Genomic DNA, 23,581 nt, shown 5'->3' on the forward strand with positions numbered 1-23,581 from the left:
TCTCAAGGGGACAATGGGAAGAAGCTCACGGCTCAACTACCAGAATTTCATGAGACTGCCTCCCAAAACAAACTATCTGCACTCAAATCATATTCAGTGTCTTTTTATGAGATGATCTAGCCTGCAAAAAACTCTTATGTTAGTGTTCTGTTATTAGATTGTTATCTCTAGAAATGATCATTGTTTGTTGCATGAATATTATTTGCTAACTATTCTTTTTTATGCTTAAAATCTTTCTTTTAGGATCTCTTTCCTTTCCTTTTTTCCATACAGTATATTCTTAGATGTTTCTTTAGTCAATTCTGTTTATAGTCAGCTTTCTCAGTTTTTCAAACTGTATTCCTGAAATACAGTTTAGTTGATTATACAATTATTAGTTAATAGTAAATTTTCTCAGCCTTTGAAGCTTTTATTCTACTTTTTGTTATCTACTTTGTTGTTAATAAGTTAGGAGTCAGTCTAATTGTTATTTCTTTATATATTATCTGTCTTCTCTTTCTAGGAGCTTTTATCTATCTTTGGTATCCTTCAGTTTCACAGTAATATCTTTAAGTGAGAATTTCTTTTTGTTTTTCCTCCTCCTTAATTATTTAAAAAAAAAATCCTGCTAAAAAAATATTGGACTTCCTGAATTTAGAACAGATATTTCTTCCCAATTTTGGAACATCATTACAGTCATCTTTTGGGTTTTGACACTTATCATGCTTCTTTTTTTACCTCTTTATGAAACTTCAATTATAAGGATGCAAACCTCACACTTTCATATTTCTAATTGCTCTTTCATATTTCCCATATCTTTGTCTCTCTGTGATGAATTCAGGAAAATTTCTTCATATACTGCACCTATCTTTCCTTTAACTAATCTTTTGTGTTTTTAATTTCAATAATTATATAACCCTTATCCAGTAGTGACATTTCATTAATTTTCAAATATGCATTTTTATTTTGATAGTCACTTGTTTTTATAATATTTTTGAGATTTCACCTTATTTCTTTAATCATATTAAACATTTATTTTATATTTGGTTTTAATAATGCCAATATTTTCATTTTGACAAAATCATTGCATTTTGAGTTGTTTCTGTTAAATTCTGATATTGGTATTTTGCCTCTTCATATTGAAAGCCCAGGTTCCTTAAAGATTTATAAGAGAAAATTCTTTGAAACCGGTTTTAAAGTATGCTTCACTAGAGTGTTTCAATTTGCTACTGCTGGGTGCCTAGAGAAGCATACACCTGAAACCACTTTCAGCATTATACTCAGCCTAGAGATTTGGGGATTACATTGGTTGTATGATCGAAGTACCAAAAGTACATGAAAGGTAGCTAGTGTTTATTTATTCAAGAGAAGATAAACTCTTTACACATAGCAACAATACTAAGTCAGGCAAATTACCTTAGAGTCTTCTTTTTTGGCTCCTGTTTACTTCTGATTGATCTTTTCACTGAACATGTCATTCTTCATGGTTCTGATTTTCTGTATGGTTTTTAAACCTCTCATGTCCACACCTCCTGCCTTGCACGATTAATTTAAATTACATATCTGGATTATTGCTAATCAAATTTTACTTTTGTTTGTATGCGCCCAAAGGAATTTTGATAACTTGTAAATCTACAGTTTCTAATTTTTTTAACCTAAATTTTAAGTGGTTACAAAATACCCACTCTTGTTTTAATATTGAAATATCAGAATAAAGCTGTTGCTTCACACTTTTCAATGTGTTTAATAAAATTTAAGTGAGTTAATACCCACCATTATTCCTGTAAAAGTATATTATAATGTTAGAGTGTAACATTCATAAATATTACATTCTCTTCTATGCTAAGGTGGTTTCATGTATAGCCTCAACTGTTGTGCAAAAGTTCTGCAATCTGTAGTGTGGGTTAGCAGTACATTTTATTTGAAAGAAGCTAACAAGACCAAAGTCAGCAACAGAGAAGCTGTGAGCTTCTTCTTCCCATTGTCCCATTGAAAGGGCAGGGTGCTCTGCCAGAAATGCAGATTGAATTATATTCCCATTCTTTCCCATTTTTCTTCTTATGGGGAAAATGGTAGAACAACCTTATCAATGAAGAGTCAAATGAATAACTTACACACCTGCGAGTCTGGATTTGAATGACAGCATTTTACAAAAAAATAACTGGAATATCAGCTGTTCATCACCCATGGAATTATTGAGACCAATGGAAAATTGTAGATCCTTCTGAGGAATGGGAAAACACTGGATACATTGGAAACTCATTTCTAATATAATCTCTCCTATTTAAGAAAGAAAGAATCCTACTTAGCTCATGATCTAAGCAATCCTGCATGAGTACCTTGAATTATTTTCAGTCAATTCCGTGCCTTCTTCCACCAACTGATAGTTATATAACAATCTTTTTTTGCACAGAAATTCATCCTATTATGCTATATTTAATACATGTACTTTTTATGGCTTTCCCTATTATAATTCTCTTCAGGTAAATTACATTTATAAATTGAAATTGATTTTTCAATTTCTATAAAACTCTAAATGTTAAAAAGTTTCTTTGTATTAAATTACTATATAATTATTAATAGTATATGATTGATTAAAACATAAAAAATAAAATTTTACTGGAAATGTACTACTTAATGAGATGGATAGGTCTTTTAAAAATTAATTCATGTACTCACAGATGACTATGACTTGTTGCTAGAATAAAGCAAGGATCAATGGAAATTAACAACAAATGGCAAGAGTATATGGGTCACCAATAAATTTAGAACTTATGAAACCTGAATTAATGTCTGTTGTTAAGTATATCATGTACAGTGGAATCTTCAACATATTCCAGCTAGATTAATATAAACAAATAAGTATGTAAATGCACAAATAGACCAACATTAGTTGTGTATCTGTGCATTTAGTTGACTAGTGATATTGAGCCTACTTGCACCCAAATAAAAATATTAATAACACATAAGGATTTTTCAGTGTCCAATAATCTATTGCCAAATTTTAATGAAAGTTCCTCTTATATGTCTCAATAAACATTTAAGCTAAATTATCTCTGATACATGTTTTTTGAATCAAATATATAATTGATATCTCAGGAAAAAAATATAAATATTTTTATTTCTCCTATTTGAAGTCATAAAAAAGAAGTAACTGAGGCAGGTCTTTGATTATAGAGACTGGTCAGACAAGATTATTTTAGATTATCCTTTTTGGATATCTTGTTTAGATCTTTTTATTCTTTTTCATTTTTTTTGATCTTAATTCTTTTTCCCTTTTCCTTTTTGGAAAATGTAATGCAATCAAATTCAGGTAGGTAAATATTTGACTTAATTTTTTTTTCTTCTGGAAAGTGAAAGAACTATATCAGGAAAGGGCAGGAGAGGAAATCAGAAGTAGCTGGGAACTTTGACCACAAGAACATTCTCAAGCAGATGAATTTTAGGAAAACATACACATGGAAGCTAATGTGGAAACTGATTTGCTTAAAGCTGCTGTTCTTGCCCACATCCACTGGAAAGCTTTAGTGTAATCTGGAAGTATAAAAACTGCTCCGAGCCACCAGCATCAGATGAATATAAGGCAACAGTGAACTTCAGACTTCATTAAATGCTATGCCTTGGCACTTGCCATTTTTCGGTCTCCAAAGATTTTCCTCTCTTTCCTGCTATATCAGCATGTTACTATTCATTAAGGAAGTTAATTTAAAAAATATGAGTATATAATTTTTTTTTTTAATTTGGGTTTTTAACTGGGAGAATTTTTGTTTGTTTTCAACATGGGGGAATGGCTAGTATGTCAATATACATAAAACAGAATGCACTTCCATGTTATTGAAAAAAGAAAAGTATATATGTTAATTTTTATTTTTTAAAAATTTATTTAGATTTTTCCTAAAATTCTTAGATTAATTGCCCATTCAGATATATTTGAAATTCATAAGAAAAATAAGGTGTACTTAATTGGTCAATCAGTAAGTTATTGCTGTATGCCCATCACTTAAAAGTTTTGATTTTTAAATGGGACACAGAATAGTGTCAAATTTCTGATACATAAGGATCTTCAGGCAAATGGCTTTTAGGATGATGGAAATTTATTTTTCAGAGTCATCTGAGCATTGGATCTTCCTTGTTTTTTTCTTCCTAATTATGACGTGAGCCTTATGTTTTCATACATTCCCTCAAATGGAAAGTGGTTAGCGTAAGATATTTTCCAGATTGCTGATGTAACATCTAAGTATAAAACAGTAGTGACATATAAGAATTAGCTTTCAGCTGTGCGATCTTGTCAGAGGTTTTAGGGAGCAAGAAAGTTATTTTAAGATGCTATAAATATGTTCTTGTTTTGGGTAGCTACCACACTTCTGCTGAGATTTTCTATCTCAGGCTATTCAGATGAGGTGCTTAAAATCAAGGGATATAAGTATTGCCTCGAGTTATTAATCCATAACTACCTGAATTGCCTCAGTTGGTATCAGAAATGGGTTTTGCATCACAACTATGACTCATATGGTTAGGTTTCAAAGAATCAGATAGCTATAGGAGAGAAGAGTGAGCTCAGAATGTTTCTTAAAGACTAGCTGGCAGAGGCTTTTATGGCATTGAATTTTTGAGGAAGGTTTTATAGGGGTTTTGTATTTAGGGGATTTGAGATATATGATTATGAGATAATTAATCTAATTTTTGGGTCTCCCTAATCATTAAGAGCTATCAAGGATCTCTAAAGAGAATTCAAAATTCAAGGGTATGAGTGGCCCTTCGCTCATAAGGCAGAAACGAAATCAATTTGAAGGATTTAAATGTAAGAGGAAATGAGTATAGCTGATAAATTCTGCCCCTTTTATTGATCCAATTGGCCATGTGTGATTTTGCATCAAAAAAAGAGCTTGGTTCCAAAGTAGTGTGTTCTTTTCATTAGTGTTAATTTGTTTTATCTTAGAATAACATTGTTTTAAAATATTTGTGCTAAATTTCCCCCTCACAGAATTCTTTACTTAAGAATCTGCAACATAAAGAGATTGAGTTTGTTAAAATCACAGAAATCAGATATGAAAATTCTCTTAGCAGGCAAAACCAGCTTAGTCACACAAGCAAAGTTTAATTTAACTCACTTTGCAAGACAAAAAAGGCTAACTTAACTTGGATTGCTTCTTGTTTTTGTCTCTGAAAATTGTAAGTGAAATGTATTCCCTCAAATTTATAACGAATAACCAGTTCCCTTTAATTTCAGAAGATTCTAGTATTGTAATCAATCACTGTGAAGAAGAAATATTCACTGCCTTCACACTATACAAGCTGCTTTATAACAATGTATCTCTCAGCCTCATTTCATGTTTTGGTTTGAGTACTCTCGGCTTGCAAACTGTCTTTTTGGTGTGTGCACAATAAACTTTTACTAATTACTACTTCAGGGACTCATTGTTTTTACCTATTTTTTTTTCAATTTTTATTTTTGCTTCTGAACTTTTGACAGGTTAAAATTAGTGTTCAGTGGGATCAGAGTTTGCTTATATCGGACCTGTGAGATAATAGAAAATGTATATACTGGTCTCTGCCCCCAGTCTCTAGCACGGAGCTCCCTAAAACCCTTGTAATTTCCTAAGCAAGAAAAGCACTGAGTACCTCTTGTTCTATGATTTCTAATATTTCTTTTTCAAACTTCAGTTGCTGCCCACCAGACAAAGATGATTGGAACCATACCTGTTACCAAGTTAGGTTTTGACTTCTTACAATGAGAATTACTACATACCACATAGGTCCTGGGCACATAAACAAGAGGACTTTTTTTTTTTTTTTTCTTTAGAAGGGACTTGTTATAGGGATTAGGCTTATATTAGGTGTTTTGAGAGAGAGTTCAATGAAATGTGGTTTTTCTGTAGTTTGAGCAGTCTTAACAAAAAAAAATCTATGGTTGGGTTTTTTCATATATACATCCTTGTTTTATTTCTTTGTTTTTTAATCTAGGTGGTGGAAGAAACATAGTGAGGCTAAAAAAAAAAGAAAGAAAAAGAAAAGAAAAGAAAAGCATCTCATGAGAGAAGTCTCTCAAATGAGCTAGGTTATCTTTATGGTTCAGACCATGTCCTTATTATTGTCTATGCTCAGACTTGTTCATTGAATGGTTTTATTTTTTAAGTGCTCCATTATGGCAAGAAAGTGATCTTTGATCATAATATATTCTGAAATTATTGATATTCAATAGAAAAATAATCATATAATGATGGAAAGAAATGTATAATATAAAAAGTATTAGAGAAGTCATTACTACTGATTTCAATGATAATACTCATTTAAAAAGAATACAATTGTTTTATACGATGTATGGCATTATCATTCTCATTTTTATAGATAGAGAAAACTCATGTTGAAGGTGGTGAGGTATGCCTGAAGTCACACAGTTATTAAGTGGTAGAACCAACCTTACTCATGGTAGAACCAGCTTCACTCTTACTCAGTGAGTAAGATAAGTATTCACTGTGTACTTATCTTACAGTCAATGCTGCCCCATTTCCCCTGGATATGGATCTATGATACCATAAGACGGACCAAGTTTCAAAGGAATAGACATTGCAAAAATGAATTATTTAGCAAAACACAGTATAAGAACCTTTATGATCTGAGGGTTTTATAGCAGAGTTGAGAGCTGAACTACAGAAAAATGTAATTTTTACAAAGCAGGAAAACTAAAGGCAGATATATTATTCAGTAAATCTGCGACAATCCGTGGATTTGAACTTGCTGGCACCTACTTTTATTTGAGAACTAAAATAACCTCTAATTGATGTAAACTTCATGAGGTCACAGAATAATTGAAATTTCCAGTTCTGATAAGGTGAATAATGTCACCAAAAGTTGAATATATTTCTTTTTGAGTCTTGAGGGTAGAAAAGAATGGGATCTATTTATTCTGAATCTGTCCCTGGTACCTCTCTAGTTCTTATAAAATGATATACCCTTATGTTGATAAATCAAGAGAGTAAACTAATGTTTTAAGGATTGTGTGTTGGCAGGGAAATAGGGCATGGCATGTTGTCTTTTCCAATTGATATCCGTCTGATAAAAATCAGGAGCTGATAGCCATTCCTGAAAAAAAAAAAATCAAGTGAGTTGATTAAAATGGCGTTCTAAGAATAGTGATATGGTAATGAAATGTAGGCTGCATTGAATAATTAGAAAAATTAAGTTAGGGAAAAAAAGAAGGAATTTCCTATCATAGGGCATGCACATTGATTAAGAGTAGGCAGCAAGAATGGAAAAGATAATGCAAATAAAATACAGTAGAATTAATCATGAATTAACATTGGCAAAGAAAAATAAGAAAATCCTGAGATTAAAGTCCAAACGATTAAGTATTATAGCATCTCCACAATAAAGGAGCTGAAGAAGGAAAAGACGGAACTGGTAAAAGAGGTGGGGGAAATCATAATTCAACTAATTATGTACTTATTAATAAATTAAAGGATTTTTAATGAGTTCCTACTTCATACCAGGAATACCTCTTTGTGGTGAAGTTACAACAGTGACTGAAAAGATAAAAATACAAATTAATTAGTTCTATGGTGCTTATGTCATGGTTGAAGGGACAGATAATAGATAATCATAAATAAGTGAGATGGTGAAAACTGCAATGAAGTTGGAGTGATAAATAAAAGATAGTTTAAGTATTTCAGAAGTTATCTGTTTCTTAAATTCTAACTTATTTTAAAATAATTTGATTTAACACTCTAAAAGAACTTGAAATTGGTTTAAAATTAAGAAAGATGAAAGGCAATTAAACATTGTATCGTTTTAAGGAATTAACATGGAAAATAAGGGTCTTCACAATGGTACTGCTTCTGGCTATGAATGTTCCCCTCAATTATATCAGATTCTCTGGGCCGCTAACCCCAATATTATGTTTGGGCAATTTGTGTTTTCTCTCCTGCATGTTATATAATGTCCTCAATCATCTCTTTCTATCTTGGTTCCTCACAGAGTTTTGATTTGTACTGAATACAGGTCTGTGATTCTGAGTCTTCATTTCTTTTTATATCTCAGTTATCATGCATTTTCTAAATCTGGGTTTAAGTCAGGGTCCTGCCCAAGTTTTGCCACATTAATTTGTGACCTTGGACAAATCATGTAAACCCTTGGAATCTATTTCATCATTTATAAAATGAGGATAAGGGTCTAACAGCAATCATTGAAAATCAAACGAGAACTGATGTAGTCAACTGTTTTTTAAACTGCGAAATTCAATGAAATTTTATAGATTATTGTTTTTTTACATGTTATCTTGCAGTGGCATGTCAGCACTTCTTAACATTAATCCAATTGAATAAGATTCATTCAGTGCGGCCACAGACACCTGCTTTCTTTGAAAATTTTCCTCATCGTAGATTAAAGGAGATACAGTGATATGTATAAAGTGCCATTCCTTATATTAACACTTCCGTTCAATAACTTTTTTTTTTAAATTCTATGACTTTGAACTGAAATTTTGGGGTGCCTATCCTTTCCTATCAAACTGGTTCTGCCTCATGGAAAGCTGTACTCTATTTACAGCCTGAGGACACTCTCATTGCATCTATGATTTTCTAATGCCGTTTGACTGTAAGTGGCTGACTTTGCAGTCTTATTATTTGTTCTAGTTTTCAGTATCTTTTCCACATTTTTTCCACCAAGAGCATATGGCTTTGCATGGTCTATTCAGTAAATACTCATAATTATTCCACTGAGCTTTGGTGACGGTAAATGTGTGTGTTACTGGAGATAAATTGTGCAATTTGCAAGGAAAACAAAGATGAGTTTTTTCTTGGATATTTTTACTCATTTTGTGGTGGAGGCAAATGCTCTACTCCACCGAAGCAAGGCATCGCTCTGGGAGAGGCCTGCTGTGTGCATCGCATGCTTTGCTTCCTTGTTTGTGCTTCATGACTGATTAGCATGCCTTCCACAAACATTACTGATATATGGATGTAACTATTTTCCATATGAGTTTATAAGAATAAGGTAATGCATGCATAAGAGCATTCCTTACCATAAGCTATAACTAAACTAACTCTGATAGTAAATATTGCATGATACAAAATAAAAATATTTTAATATCTGTTCATTAAATATTAAAGTTGTTTTTTTTTGTGTGTGTGTGTTCCAACACAGTGAACATTTAGTCTAACAAAGGCATAGCTAAAGTTGTATCGGCAACCAATAAAAGATTTCTTGTTTATTTTTCACTTTTCTTCTGCTGACTATTACCCTTATACGTAATAGAGAAGAGCATGAAACCTCTCCTTAATAAGTTTTACAGTAGAATTAAATAGTAACAAATAGTTCTCAGGAAGCTAGAATTACTATTGTCAAAGAAAACCACATGCCCAAGTACCAGTATTTAATATTTCTGAACATAAGTAAATGTGAAGGATAACCCAAATTTATTCATGCACCAAAGCTTGAAATACACCAGTATTTTCTTTTCTGTGAGAAAATGATTCTTTATAAGAAAAAAGGATGAACTAGCTATAATGTGGATTTACTACTGCCATTGCTGTCCCAGGTAAATCTTCACATTTTTCTTTTGAACCAAAAAGAAACCATAAAGTCACAGAAGTGAGTGAACCCTTTTATACAAGTTTGAGGTCTGATTCAGTAGAAATGTAACTACGAGTTCTATAAACGAAGACTTGGAGCTTTGTATACACTGGACCTATAGGTTCATAAGTAGCTAATAAAAGCAAAAGGGAAAGAAAGAAAGAAAGAAAGAAAGAAAGAAAGAAAGAAAGAAAGAAAGAAAGGAAGGAAGGAAGGAAGGAAGGAAGGAAGGAAGGAAGGAAGGAAGGAAGGAAGGAAGGAAGGAAGGAAGAAAGAAAGAAAGAAAGAAAAAGAAAGCAATCCTCCTCTTTTGAAAAACATTCCTTGAATTCTAACAAACTCATTACAAGACACCAAGAACACCTTCAGGCACAATGTGATAATGCCTAATCTTTACAACTTGCTTTAGTTTTTTTTGTTGTTTTGTTTTGTTTTTTAAGAAAAAAAATCACTGTAACCCCATTTTGTTCCTGAAACTTTCAGTAATCAGTACAACTTATTTTAACATTTGCCAGCCACCTAGATAAATGATGTCATTTAATTCAATTATAATATGCATAATATTAGTATTTTGAAGGACACAAGCAGAAAATTCTGAAATAAATTATATATATATATATATATATATATATATATATATATAAATGCCTAGAATAATTAACTTTTTATAAAGACCTCTAAGTAAGACAACAAATAATTTTCCTCAGCAAGCCTATTTACATAGCCCTTTATTTTCTTTGAAATCTATTTTGCTAGGTCAAGTGAAAGAAAATGGGGGTAATCTCTGCGGGTGTATGAAGGCAATGCAGAAGGAAATGAGAAGGAGGAAAAGTGGCCTCATTTATGTTTACTGAATTCTTGGCCAGTACCCTTTGCTCAAGGTCATGCTGGAGGCATTCAGGCCATCTCTAGGCACACTTGGCTGACTGTTGAGAGCCTGCTCAAATAAAGTAATAATGGTGGTAGGCCATGTCACCATTTCTCCCTTCTGTATTTTATATTTTGTTTTTGACTTTAGAATTATCAGTCCTCGCAGAGCTATTATCTGCACTGACAAATGAAACTTGATGAGATCTGCAGTGCCCAAGGGATGCAGTATCAGTTCACTCATTAATAATGGTGCCTCTCTTTTAAATTAGGAAATTTTGTTGCTTCCTAAAAGAACTCACAGCCAATTTAAATTTGGTTGGTTCTGTCTCTTTCATTTGCATGCATGCAGGAGAAGAAAGCATCCTTTAATTCTGAGATGCAATATACTAGGAGATATTTCTTTGGTTTCAGGGACTATCTTTTAGAGACATTTTCTATGGTAGACGAAGATTCAGAGCATGAGTATGCTGTTAAAAAGACCAAAATGAATACATTTAGTGTGAGCAGAAATGTCTCATGAAATGTGGGATAATGTTTGTTTTGTTTCATTTTTCACTTATCCATCATTGCCCAAATTCTTTCAAAATTGATTTATGCTAATTTACAAAAAGACCCAAATGGAGTGGAACATGTCTTAAGTTGGGTTCCTCAAAACAGATTTTGAGATGAATAATCAAATGAAAGTGAAATATTAGAAAGTGTTCCAAAAAAAAAAAAAAAATAGAAAAATGAGGAATTGGAACTTGGAAAAGAATGAGGTTAAATAAAAGTAAAATATCAAGCAAAGTCTATAAATATGCAGACTTGTCCAATGAATTCAAACTGCTTCTGATTCCTTTTCCTAATGAGTATTAAAGAGAACATTCAATTTGCATACCAAGTTTCAGAGGTCCTGCTGGTCTGTTTTAGCAAAGTTGCCACATCTAAAACAGCAATGTGGGTAAATGGCCATAGAATCCTTTGGGGAAAGACTGGAGGAATCCACTACCATATATACCTACCATTGTGTAATAGGATCCTTCCTATATTCTCTTTTAATGTATAGGCTCTGTTTCTTGGAACTACCTAGGGATTAGTGTCCTGTGTTTGTATTACAGTAATTCAGTGTTCCTGTTTTCTAAAAGTTTAATGTGGTCACTTAGTGTCTACTATTCTGTATTCTTCTATTCATTATTACTGGAGAGCCCAGTTTCATAAATGCACTCTTTATCATTAACCCTAATCTAATCTATATAGGGCAGCTCACACCGAGCTTCTTTACAATGTCAATGTCTCTGCCATCAAAGTAATCCCTATAACCTTAGTGGAGGTTGTATCTTCTGATCCCTATTACAGAAAAAAAGACAACTGGGGGAAGAGGTTGAAGTTATTGGGTCTTTCATAATTGATCCAGTTAGAATAACCACCTTTCTTAGGGCACCATTAGATACCTTCCACAATACTCAGCCAGGGAATTTCTGCCAACACTGCTTCACTTAATAGGAACTATTACTTTTGCTAGGCTTTGAAGAGACATCCTCATTACAGCCAATTATTATAATCAGATCAATAATTTTAAGCATAGGCTTTGTGGTTTGAGTAATAGAACTACAAAAAGACCTAAGTTCAGAGCCTCAAAAGTCCCCTATGCTGGAGTCACAGGCCAGATAAGAAAGAAGTAAGACTCTGAGACTTGGGATTGGGACATCTGAATAGATTCCCAAAAGAACATTGGACCTCTTGGTCTGCTAGAATGACTTGCTATAAGGCAGCAAGAATAGGATAAATTTGAGGATCATACAGAAGATTCGATTGTGGTGGATGTCTTGTAAAACGATAATTTCCTTCCTCAAGATCTGGCATCCCCTTGCTACTAAACTAAAAACCAGGTCAAGTTACAGCAAGACCAGTTGGGAAAGATAGACCTTGTAAAAGAAATAAAGAAATTATTGACTGAAAGAGCTACAGGGCCAGACTAAAATGGTATAGAAGAGATGGCAGAGCGTGCCTGAGAAACGGATCTTGAGGCTGCCTTTCTCAGAGGGGAATAGGAAAGTAGGATCAGAAAGGGAAAGGGGTAAGTAAGGTTGCAACATCAAGCAAAGCCCTGTTAAAGTTAACTCTGGCTCAATTTGAGAGAAGAGTTGTGGAAATAGTGTAAAATCCCATCTCCAAATTGTCAACTCAGAGGGAAAAGGTATGAATTATTTATACTCTTATGCTCTACAGGTAATAGTTAAAAGTTGCCCCGCTTAATTAAATGGAATATGTAAATTTCCAGGCAAATTTGGCTCTGTGGGCAAAGGTAAAGTGGTTTCTAACAGCCTGACAAAAACGTACTGATGCTGGCTTTTAAAATGAAAGCCCTATTGTGCATCGTGCATAAAAATGATCAAAGAATTCAAGGGTATATGTGCAGAGCATGGATAATATCAGCTACAAACCTTTTTTATTGTGCTCCGTGGTTTATATAGAAAATTACTTCTACATTCAGAGTGAGGTGAATTTACATTACAAATGGCAAGGGATGATCATCGGAATAATAAATTCTCTGTCAATTGGTTCCACAGGTGACAGTTTTGATCTCTTTTCAGTGGAACGTATGCTTTTCCAGTGGTTCTGATGGATCTGTGTTAAGATTAAGCCATTCGTTATTCACAAACAAAAGTGTGAGTGATTAGCGTAAAGAGCTGGATCTTGATTTGCAGAGTGTGGCTGTGGGAAATTGTTTTGTTTTTCATTGTGAAACCTTACTAAAATTAAGGCCTAACCATTTAGTAAATGACTTTCTGAGAAAGCTAGATGAGTAACGAGGGTAGGCAAACCAGGGGTAGGTTTTTTCAAGAGAAAAAAAAACGGTAAACAAAGTAATCAAATTGGAAGAAATAAGAGTCTAGAGAATAGGCACTATTTATGACTTGTTAAATATATTGAACAAAAGAAACATTTAGGAGAAAATAAAAATATTTTTTCAACCTGATATAAATTATTTTTTGTAGATTTCCTAAAATTTTTGTTTAATCACTAGTCTTTCAGTAGACAGCATGATAAGCATGCATTTTTAAAAATCGCATTATAGATCTATTTATTTTAGATATAAAATTAACAAATTGCATAATAGGGGAAAAGGAGAAAATTTTGAATGAAATAAGGAGTATTGCAATGGGTACACTCTGTACCTCATAACTTCTGGTTAAAAGATAATGAACAGACACATGGAATAGATCAGTATATCTCACATAAAGCCCCGTTGGGTTTCATGCTGAAGAAAATTTGCTCCAACTGACCCACAGATGTGCTTATAATGAAAATAAATGTTTGCCGTGGCAGCCACTAAGATTTGGAGTTGTTTGTTATTTCAATAGCAGACTAATACAATAGACCAGTCCCTTAAATATGAATATTCTACCTCTTTCATACCCACTATATATTCTGATACTATAAAAATATATCAAGTCTTTTAAAAAAAAAAGATTTATAGGTCTCCAGGGAAAATCTGTTAGGGTCAGCAAAAATGAGGTTTGAATGGAAATAAACCATTTTTTTTTCAGTTTTACCTTTTCAGAACCCTAATTATCACTAAACTTGAACGTCATTCCAAATCTTAGCCTCAAATGGAATGCCAGAGATGATCTCTGAAGCACCTTTAATTTCAGTATTCTATGAATGCTTGCATTACAATCTTTGTTAAGACCCACTGCTTAGTTGTGTGAGTAACACGAAGTCCAAGTCCTAGGGCAGGATACTAACTGCGACAGCCCCAATTTTCTCACCACCGACTCAATTTCATTTTAGTGAAACATAGGTTATATATATGCCAGCTACACGGAAGATTTGCAGAAGTCACAGCTAAGATTTAGCATAATATCACAGGCAACTTGGTAAGAATAAGTAATTTGACATTCTGTGTAAATATGAAGAAAAAGGGTAGATAATTAATGAAAATTGGTCCTGTAGGCATCTTGCAAACAAGTCACATCAAGGACAGGCGATGCTAAACATGGAGCTGTACTTACAGAGTTTGTGGTGGGCTTTCCATTCCTGTGAACCTGATAACCCATCCACACTCTGAGGTGAAAACCCTTCTGTCTCAGTCACCTTCAGAATTATATCATTCTGTCATTTTCTTCAACTGGGACATGACTTGAAGAATGTCAGAAAATTTCTTTCTCAAATTCTCTCTCACACTAGCTCATAAAAATAGCTCAAATATTGCCACTAGTTCATTTCCAACATTTTCCGTAAATCACTTCTGGAGGGATGATGTTATATCATTCCGTAACTATTGATATATTAATAGACATATTCCTAAAGTAGCATATTAGTGAAGATTTCCTGCTTTATCACTGTCCTCTAATGTATAGTTGTTCCTTAGTGACTACTAAATAAAATAAAATCCTTTCGACGTCTCTTAATCCAAGTTTAACACCCCCTTTCCAGTTTATATTTAATACCTGCCATGCTCAACCATCTTCCTATATGTATTAATTCTAGATTCAAGTCAGATGTAGTTTTGAAATTATAATTTATATTCTAAAATACATATTTTCTTCTTTTATACATAAAAGTTTGCTCAAATAATTTTCATTCACTATAAAATGTTAGATATGTTAATTACTATTGAGGAAAATAACACCAGGAAGGGGAAAATAAAGAGAAAGGTTGCGATTTTAATTATAGTGATAAGGAAAAAATCTTGGAGTCAATGACATTTAAGTAAAAATTTGCCATTGTGAAAGAGTGGGCCATATGTTTATCTGGGAGAAGAACATAGCAGGGAGAATTACTGCAAATTAGAAAGGCTCTGAAGCGGGCACCAGCCTTCTGTGCTTACGGTTTGAGATGGAATGAGCATAGGGAAGACCATTAGGAGATGAGGTCAGAGAGATGATGGGCAGGTAACATAAGGCCTTAAAGGACATTGTAAAGAACCTGCATTCAATCCAAATGAGATGAAAAACCTTGGAGGGTTTTGAGCAGAAGAATGATGTAATCTGATTCAATTTCTAACTAGGTCATTCTGGCCATTGCCCTGGTCATTTATCTAGAAGGGCAAGGGCAGATGGCAGAGCACTTAGGAGGCAATTGCAGTGATCTAAGTGGGAGAGAATGGTGAAATGGATAGAAGAGTTATTGAGAGCAAATTGGTTTCTGCATAGGTGTTGAAACTAAAACCAGTAAGTTTCCGGTCATATTGGATATCACTTGTGAGTATCTTTACTCACATCTATGAAGAGTAAAAAATGAAGATTTTGGCCTTAGAATTGAAAGGACAGAGTTTCCATTAACTAAGATGAGAAGAGAGTAAATAGAACAGGTATAAAGAGAAGTATCTGGAACTCAGTTTTGAGTAAGCTACATTTATGATGCCTAATAAACTTCCAGGTAAAAGTAAAATAGGAAGTTAAAATGCCAAACACTGTAGAAATACAGTCTAGAGGTATAAATTGGGGAGACATGACTACACAAATGATATTCAAAGCCTTAGACTGGATGAGATGACCAAGAGAAAAAAGCTTTGATCAAAAACAAAAGTTGCTGAAAGATCAATAAGATGAGGAATGATTAACTGTAGGATCTAGCAACTTGAAAGTCATCAGTAAACTTATAAACAGTTCTGGTAAGAATATGGAGGAGTAGAATAAAGTACAATCTAAAGCCTGATTGTAGTAGGTAGAAAACACAGTTGGAGGATTAAATCTAAAGAGGGCAAGTCCAGGTGCAACTCAGTGAAATGGCGCATCTTTCATGAAAACATCCTCCCACCACATTCATCAAACCAAAGTTAATCTCTGGTGTGTGACTTTCATAAAAATGTATTTGTCCTTTGATATTCTGATCACCTTCTTTCTTCTATTGTGGTTATCCATGCTTATTGAGAAGAGAATTGTGACTATTTCATCTCTGAAAATCCTATAGCATTTGATCAAGTGCCTTGTTAATTCTAAGAGATGCTTATTTCTTAACATGATTATGTATCACTGGATAAGAAAGAACCATGTAAATTTTGATGTAGAAAAGGCAGAGGTAAAGGTGCACAATATTGAGAAAACAAGTCTATGGGAAACCAGGAAGGTCCTTATTAGGACTATGGCAAAGCAATAGATAGAATAAAGACCTTGTGTTACTAATAAATGGAGACTAGGGCTGAGTTGTGAATCAAAAATAAAAAGAATAGGCTGCAATATTACGTAAAGGATGTCACAAAAGCCACTTAAGTCTTACCATAATTTTCTCTTGTTCTTCAGAGCAGTCTACCTACAGCCCTGGGCGTGTAAAGTGAAAATATTTACACTGACTGAGGCCTTACTGAGACTGAGTTAATAATTCATGATGTTTGATTCCAAATAAAAATTATGTAACTTCTACTCCTGTTTGCATAGCTTCACAGAGAAAAATTATATATTTTCTATATACATTTTCATGCATTATCTCATAATTAGTATAATCTATAAATATCAAAGGAGGATGCATAGTGAAATCACGATAATTTGGAAACATATATATTTTACACACCCACTATAAACCCTTGTGTGTGAGTGCGCATGGCTTTGTGTACATGTGTGTGTATGAAGGAAATGTATTCAATAATAAAAATGGTTTTCTCTAGGTGGGAAAATTATAAATGATTTTTCTTATCCTTTTTTTTGAGACAGAGAACTTCTAAATTTACTACAATGGATATATTTTATTATTAACATAAGACAAGGTTATAAAGTGAGCATCCAATAAAGACTATAATTTATTATAGAAAATATTTGTTTTTAACTAGCTAACTCTGTAGGAATCAACACAGTTTAGATATTAACTGATTTGTTCTGTAATCTCATATTATTATGAGAATAAGATATACCTGGAAAAATCAATGGTGAACTGTATCATTTTCTTGTTTGAGTGCAGGTGTTTTAATTAATGAATGTAAGAAATTTTATATTTTTTTCTGAAAAAAATTATTTCCTTAGTGTGAGAGGAAACACATATAAATTAAAAAAAAAAAAGGAATAAGACAACACTTAGAAAATACCTAAGACATATGTAGTCCTTTTGCCCTTTATCCTGTAAATCATAGAAAAGTAGAAATTAGGTACAATTTGCACAATAAACAGTGAAGAAAAGGGAGGATCTGTTGAAATATTAAGATTTTCCTTTTCTTTATCTTTTTCATAGTGTCCTTAAATATGAATATACTTAAGGAACATCTCCCAATCAAGTAATGTTTAGCTAAGGTCACATTTTAATCAATAAAGAAGACGGTAAAGCCAGTTGGAGTGTAAGATCAATAAGATTTCATCATTCAGAAGACCCGCTCTTCCTGTAGCATATGAAGATTTCTTTTATAATTCTTTGGTGACATGAAAATTGAAACTATGTTGCTTAAAGAAAGGAACAAAAAAGACTAAAGTTTAATTATATGGTTTTATTTCCCTTGCAGCTGTGTACCATTAGCTACTGAGCAATGGGAAAGTTCTTTGTAATCTTTGACCCTCCTACCAATACGGTCCTTTACAAACTAGTAATTACAGTCAATTACAGGCCACAGAGTGGTGAAAGAGACACTTTTTTCTCCCTCTTGCAGAGGCCTTATGAATTAACTTTATGTTCAAACTATAACTCTTCAATTTCTGGGCCTGAAGCTACTAATAAGTTTAAGATATATGGTTGTCTTTAGTATTATAAGTTGCTAAGAATTGTGATGTTTCCTGACTCTAATTCTATTCTCTGGAGGTTGATTTTTTTTGTAGGTAGGCATATTTTCACATGCTCTTGGGCATCAAGAGTACGTAAAGTTCCTATCTGAAGTCTCCATAAGGGAGAGAATAATAAGAGCGGGTAAAATTTAACTAGATTTTTAAAATGCCGTTAATGTATTAACACATTCAATAATATATTCTTGTAATAAACTTACTAAGTAGGTACTAATATTCACTCTCTTTGATACCTAAGGAAACTCAGGCAAAGAGAAGAGAGTATTTCCTCCAAATTACAAAAATTACACAGTCAAGAAGTCCTGTTCCAAGGAATTGTACTAAAGTCATCTAGCTTAGAGTTAGCCTCTTAACCAATGTGCTGTGTGTTGTACTGCCTCATTGCTTAGTGGGATCTTTATGGAACTATAAAACATTAATGGGAAAGGGCCATAGAAGAAAGAAGAATAAACAGATAGAGATAGCACTTACTACAAAACTGAACAGCCCAGGAAGATCAATAACTTCTTATTGACTGCCTCTTCTCTCATTTAGCTTAAAAAGGAATGTGACTTTTCACTGAGGATGTTGTGATTTATCAGATTCTTATCAGATGCTCACTGCAATGTGATAAGGAAAGGCAAATGGCTTAGGTCGTAAGGTTTAGTTTAAGTGCCTAAAGATTATATCTTCCAATGTATCTCTGGCCAGCGTGACACTAAGTAGATGCCGGAGCTTTGAGTAAAGTATAGAAAGAGACATGAGTAGCTGTTTTGGGCAACACTCTTACAATTTTCTGAAGTTCAGATTAGCTTGTATTTGAGAGGAGGAAGGAATAGTCTCTTAAACAAAAGCAAATTATCCCTCCCTCATAAGACCTTCCTGACAATTTGCAGAGCCAAGTTCAAAGTGAAAATGTAGAGCCTCTTATTCAAAAAGTATTATGTATTTCAAGACAGCAAGAAGAAAACATTGTTAAGCTTGGAACCCTTCTGAGCATGGGACCTTGTGTGACTGTACAGGTTGCACACCTATGAGGTTGGTCTGGCTTCTCACCATTTCTAAATGCTGATTTTCACTAATCTGGGGGTACAGATCAGGCTTACTCTCTCAACACTGATGCAATTTTTCCTGAGGTCCTGTCCATTCTTCCAATCTAATAACGCAGGACACCACCCTTCCCATGGAACTGATACTTCCAAGACTAGTCAGCAGAGAAATGTTCTCCAGCCCCATCCAAGTCTCCTGCACACCAAATTCAACTTTGATTGCTCCTATCAGGTGTATATAGATGAGATGGCCCAGCAGCCCATCCCTTCCTGGTCTTAGGCCTGAATTGTCCTGGAGTTACTAAAAGAGAGAATGATCCAACCATCAGCTGACCCATTCTCTATGGCTTCATTAAAACTTGTTTTCCAAATATAGCATAAGAAAAACTTTATTCATTATTCCTTCCTTCACAAAAGACTGAAGGATTACGATAGCTCTATCAATGATCTTTCATTCTTCAATTTGCCGAAAACTAGAAATAAACTTTGCAAAGGTCATGTCTAAAAACTGCATTTTAAAAGACATAAAATCATATGATAGTATAAATGTATCTTTATTCTAATCTTTTCTCTGTATTACTGTAAAAAGAGAACTTGCCCAAGGTTTCTTTCTTAGTGCTGTCTATTTCTTAGTCACCTTTTTTTTTGACAGCACTATTGTAGAAAGTTTATCTTTTATTAGCTTTTAGGTCTCCAGTCATCACGCACTGCAGAATCCTTTGGGGCATGTTGAACTTTTATTCCACTGTAGTCTCTCTTTCTCAAAGCCTTATCGTTATCATTTCTTTGAAAGGTTGTCCCTAGCTAAATATCTGAAGGTTAGTCTCTGATAGAACCGTTTAATCACACCAGTAGAGAATTCAACCGGCAGTATTACTATTCTAGTCTCATACTTACGAGTTTAATTAGCTTGGTTGGATGTATATATAAAACAGAGAAATATAGGCCATTAAAGAGAATTTGTTGATAAGGATTTAAAATTTTGCTTACTTTTTTAAACAATATACTTGAATGTGCTCATAATTAAATAAATATAGTGCTAAGAGAATAATTTTAACTCAACTTGATCATTTGTACATATATGTTAAGAATACAAACATATAATATATTATATTATGTAATTTCTCTGCAACTTTACACCTGATTTCTACTGAGGAGCTGAGTATTAATAGCATGCTTATATTTCCTTAGTAAATGGGTGCCACTTAGATCTAAGAAAACACATTGAAACATCACATTGAGATCCTGCTCTCAGAAATATTATTGTATGCTTTATGCAAAATTTAAATGTTATTTAAATTAAGCAACTTAATTAATAATTAAACATTTATGTTACCACTCTAAGGATAGTGGTAGTCTTTGAAGCTTATTAGCAGGAGAACACACAAAACTGGAAAGATATAAAAGAAGGTTTAGTTTCTTTGTTGGGCTCTAACTAATTGCAGTAAAATGGACCTAGTACTTCTGCCAACTTTAACTCTCATGGAAGAGTAAGCAATCCAAACTCCAGCCTTTTGATGTGGTCATATATCTATTGCCAAGTTTCTTTTAAAAATCTCCCAAACAAATGTGTCTGCCAATTAAGCAATACAAAAAAGGGAGGAACTTCTGTGCCCTCACGCCATTTTCTCATTAATTCTAGGAAATGACTCTGGGACTTCTTCCCATTATTATCAAGTAGATTAAATGACATCTTCTCCCAAGTGACTCAGGTAAAAGTGCCAGGTTTACTTTCATCTTGGGCTCTATAGTCTTTGAACGAAGACCAGACCAAACAGTGCCCTTTGAGACTCAAGATGCCTTTCTTTATAATGTCATCTATTAGAGAAAGGTTTGAGGAAAGGTCAGTTTTACCCCAGTGTAAAAGAAAATGCTGGCAATTTATGAAAAGCCACTTTTGCTGCTTAGAAGGATCTTCGTTTCAAGATTTGTTGCAATAATTTCCCCCATAAAATAGATTTTAAACTCCAAATAATATATTTATAATTAAATGACATATGTTCTAATTCCAAAATATTTTTCATTTAAAATAATGTTTTGAAGTATAGAGGAAGAAATTATTAAACAGGGTAGAGCTAGACGCTATCAGTCTGGAATCCAGCAAGAAACAGTACACTCAAAGTGTCGATGGAGGAGAATGTACAAAAAAAAATTAGTTACCATGATATGGCCCAAAATAAGAGAATCGATAAGATGCTATGAAGTACACAGTGACTAAGAACAGTGAGGAACCATGAACATCTCTAGGTTTATAGGGAGCGGTCACAATAATAGGACTAGAACTGGGCAAATGCTGTAACCCTAGGAGAGGCCTCATGACAGGAGTTTGGACTAGTAAAGGAACACATTAAGATTTCTGAACTCAAAAGAGAGTGGACAAGAATAGAAAATTTATTTGTGGGAGAGTGGAGCAAAACCAGTACCCATATGTTACAAATTATCATCTTTGAAACTGAACCTTGTGTTTCAACACATACATATATTTTTTTCGTCAGCATTCTTGACACTTAAAAAAAAAATGTAAGTGTGCAAACATAGATTTGACAGATTGAGACCAGTTTGAAGAAAAAAGAATATTTTTGTGGAGCTCGTGGTTCCAGTGGGAAGAGATGGAAGTAGGAAGATTTGGGAGCTGGGCTGTTTTTGGTGGTGGTGGGGGGGGGTGGTATCCACCATGGCTGCTGCCACAGCTGCTACCCTCACCGTCACCGTCACCGTCCCTGTGCTCGTGGCATAGGAAAGGAGGCCTGAGAACCTAGCGTGAGTCACAAGTGGCGCAGCTGCGGGAGAAGGTGATGGCGGATATAAACTCAATGTCCACACCATCATCCAACAGCTGCTGGAGGTGAGAGGTTCAGTTGCAGGGGAGTGAAATCAGAGCTCTTAAAGTCCCAAGAGATCTTCCTCAGTCAGCCTATCCTACTAGAACTTAAAGCATCATTCAAAATACATGGTAATATCCAAGGGCAATAGTATGATTTGCTTCGACTTTTGGAGTACGGTGATTTCCCACCCGAAAGGAACTACCTGTTTCTTCGGGACTATGCGGACAGAGGGAAGCAATCATTGTGTGCCTCTTATTGGCGCACAATATCAAATGCCTCGAGAATTTCTTCTCAGAGGAAACCATAAATGCGTCTGCATCAATAGAATTTATGGTTTCTATGATGAATATAAAAGAAAAGATAACATTAAATTATGAAAAACTTTCAGTGACTGCTTTAACTGTTTACCAATAGCAGCCATTATGGATGAGAAAATATTTTGCTGTCATGGAGGTTTATCACCAGATCTTCAATCTGTGGAGCGGATTCAGGGAATTATGCACCAACCAATGTTCCAGATCAAGGTCTACTTTGTGACCTTTTGTTGTCTGACCCCAGTAAAGATGTCTTAGCCTGGGGTGAAAACCACGTTTGGTGCAGAAGCTTTGCAAAATATCTCCATAAACATGATTTGGATCTTATATGTAGAGCCCATCAGGTGGTTGAAAACGAATGTGAGTTTTTTGCAAAGAGGCAATTGGTCATTCTGTTTTCTGCATCCAGTGGAGAGTTTGATAATGCAGGTGCCATGAGTGTGGACAAAACACTAATATGTTTTCTTCAGATTTTAAAGCTTGCAGAGAAAAAAAAAGCCAAATGCCGCAAGACGCTTATCAGGCCTGGATCCAGCCATTTAGAAAGCTTCAAATTATAGAAACAATACTGTTCCATGTGAGTGACCAATTATGCTTTCTTTGACCTACGTTCTTTATTTTGTGGTGAAGTTGAGGCTTATAAGTCAAAATAAAGAAATTAACCTACTATCCACAAGTTTACACAGAACTCACAGAATCTATAACTTTTTAAAACTAACATCTGTTAAAAAGAAATATGTTTCAACAGAAGACCGTGTATAATAAATACCATGTGGTGAAAGTGAATTCAGACTTATTAAATGATGAACTTTTCAAAGTCTCTCAGTGTCTGTTTATCAGCACAATATACACAGAAGAACTGTTGATGAGATATTGAATAGATTTTAATGAATAAATGGCTCTGGAAACTAAAAAAAAAAACAAAATAAAATAATTTTATGAAAAATGATGTCAAACATTTAAGCTGTTCTACTTAAATGAAACAATTATGTTAATAACTACATTATTTTATTTCTTCACATCACTGATACTAAGATGTCCTCTAATAATTATAAACAGAGATTTCTATTTTGATTTTAACTCTGGCACTTTAATTATATATTTTTATTTCTTATTGATATTGGAATAACAGAAATTGGTCTCACATCAAAGAACTGGACTGAAACTTTAATTCACTTTATAATTCCTTGCTACAATACTCATAAAAATGCACAATTCAACTGATATTTTACTTTTATTTTATTTTTAAGTGTTACAGTAATGAAAATGGAAAACAATTGTATAGATCTCTATGAAGAAATTCCCACACT

The 23,581-nt window shown here is 33.7% G+C and overlaps 1 pseudogene; it reads left to right on the top strand.

The window, feature by feature from the left end:
- Positions 1-22,814, top strand: part of LOC107515578 — a 59,776-nt pseudogene extending 36,962 nt beyond the window's left edge.
- Positions 22,815-23,581: the final 767 nt, after the last annotated feature.

Source organism: Rousettus aegyptiacus, unplaced genomic scaffold, assembly GCF_014176215.1.
Source record: "Rousettus aegyptiacus isolate mRouAeg1 unplaced genomic scaffold, mRouAeg1.p scaffold_m13_p_1, whole genome shotgun sequence".
NCBI lineage: Eukaryota > Metazoa > Chordata > Mammalia > Chiroptera > Pteropodidae > Rousettus > Rousettus aegyptiacus.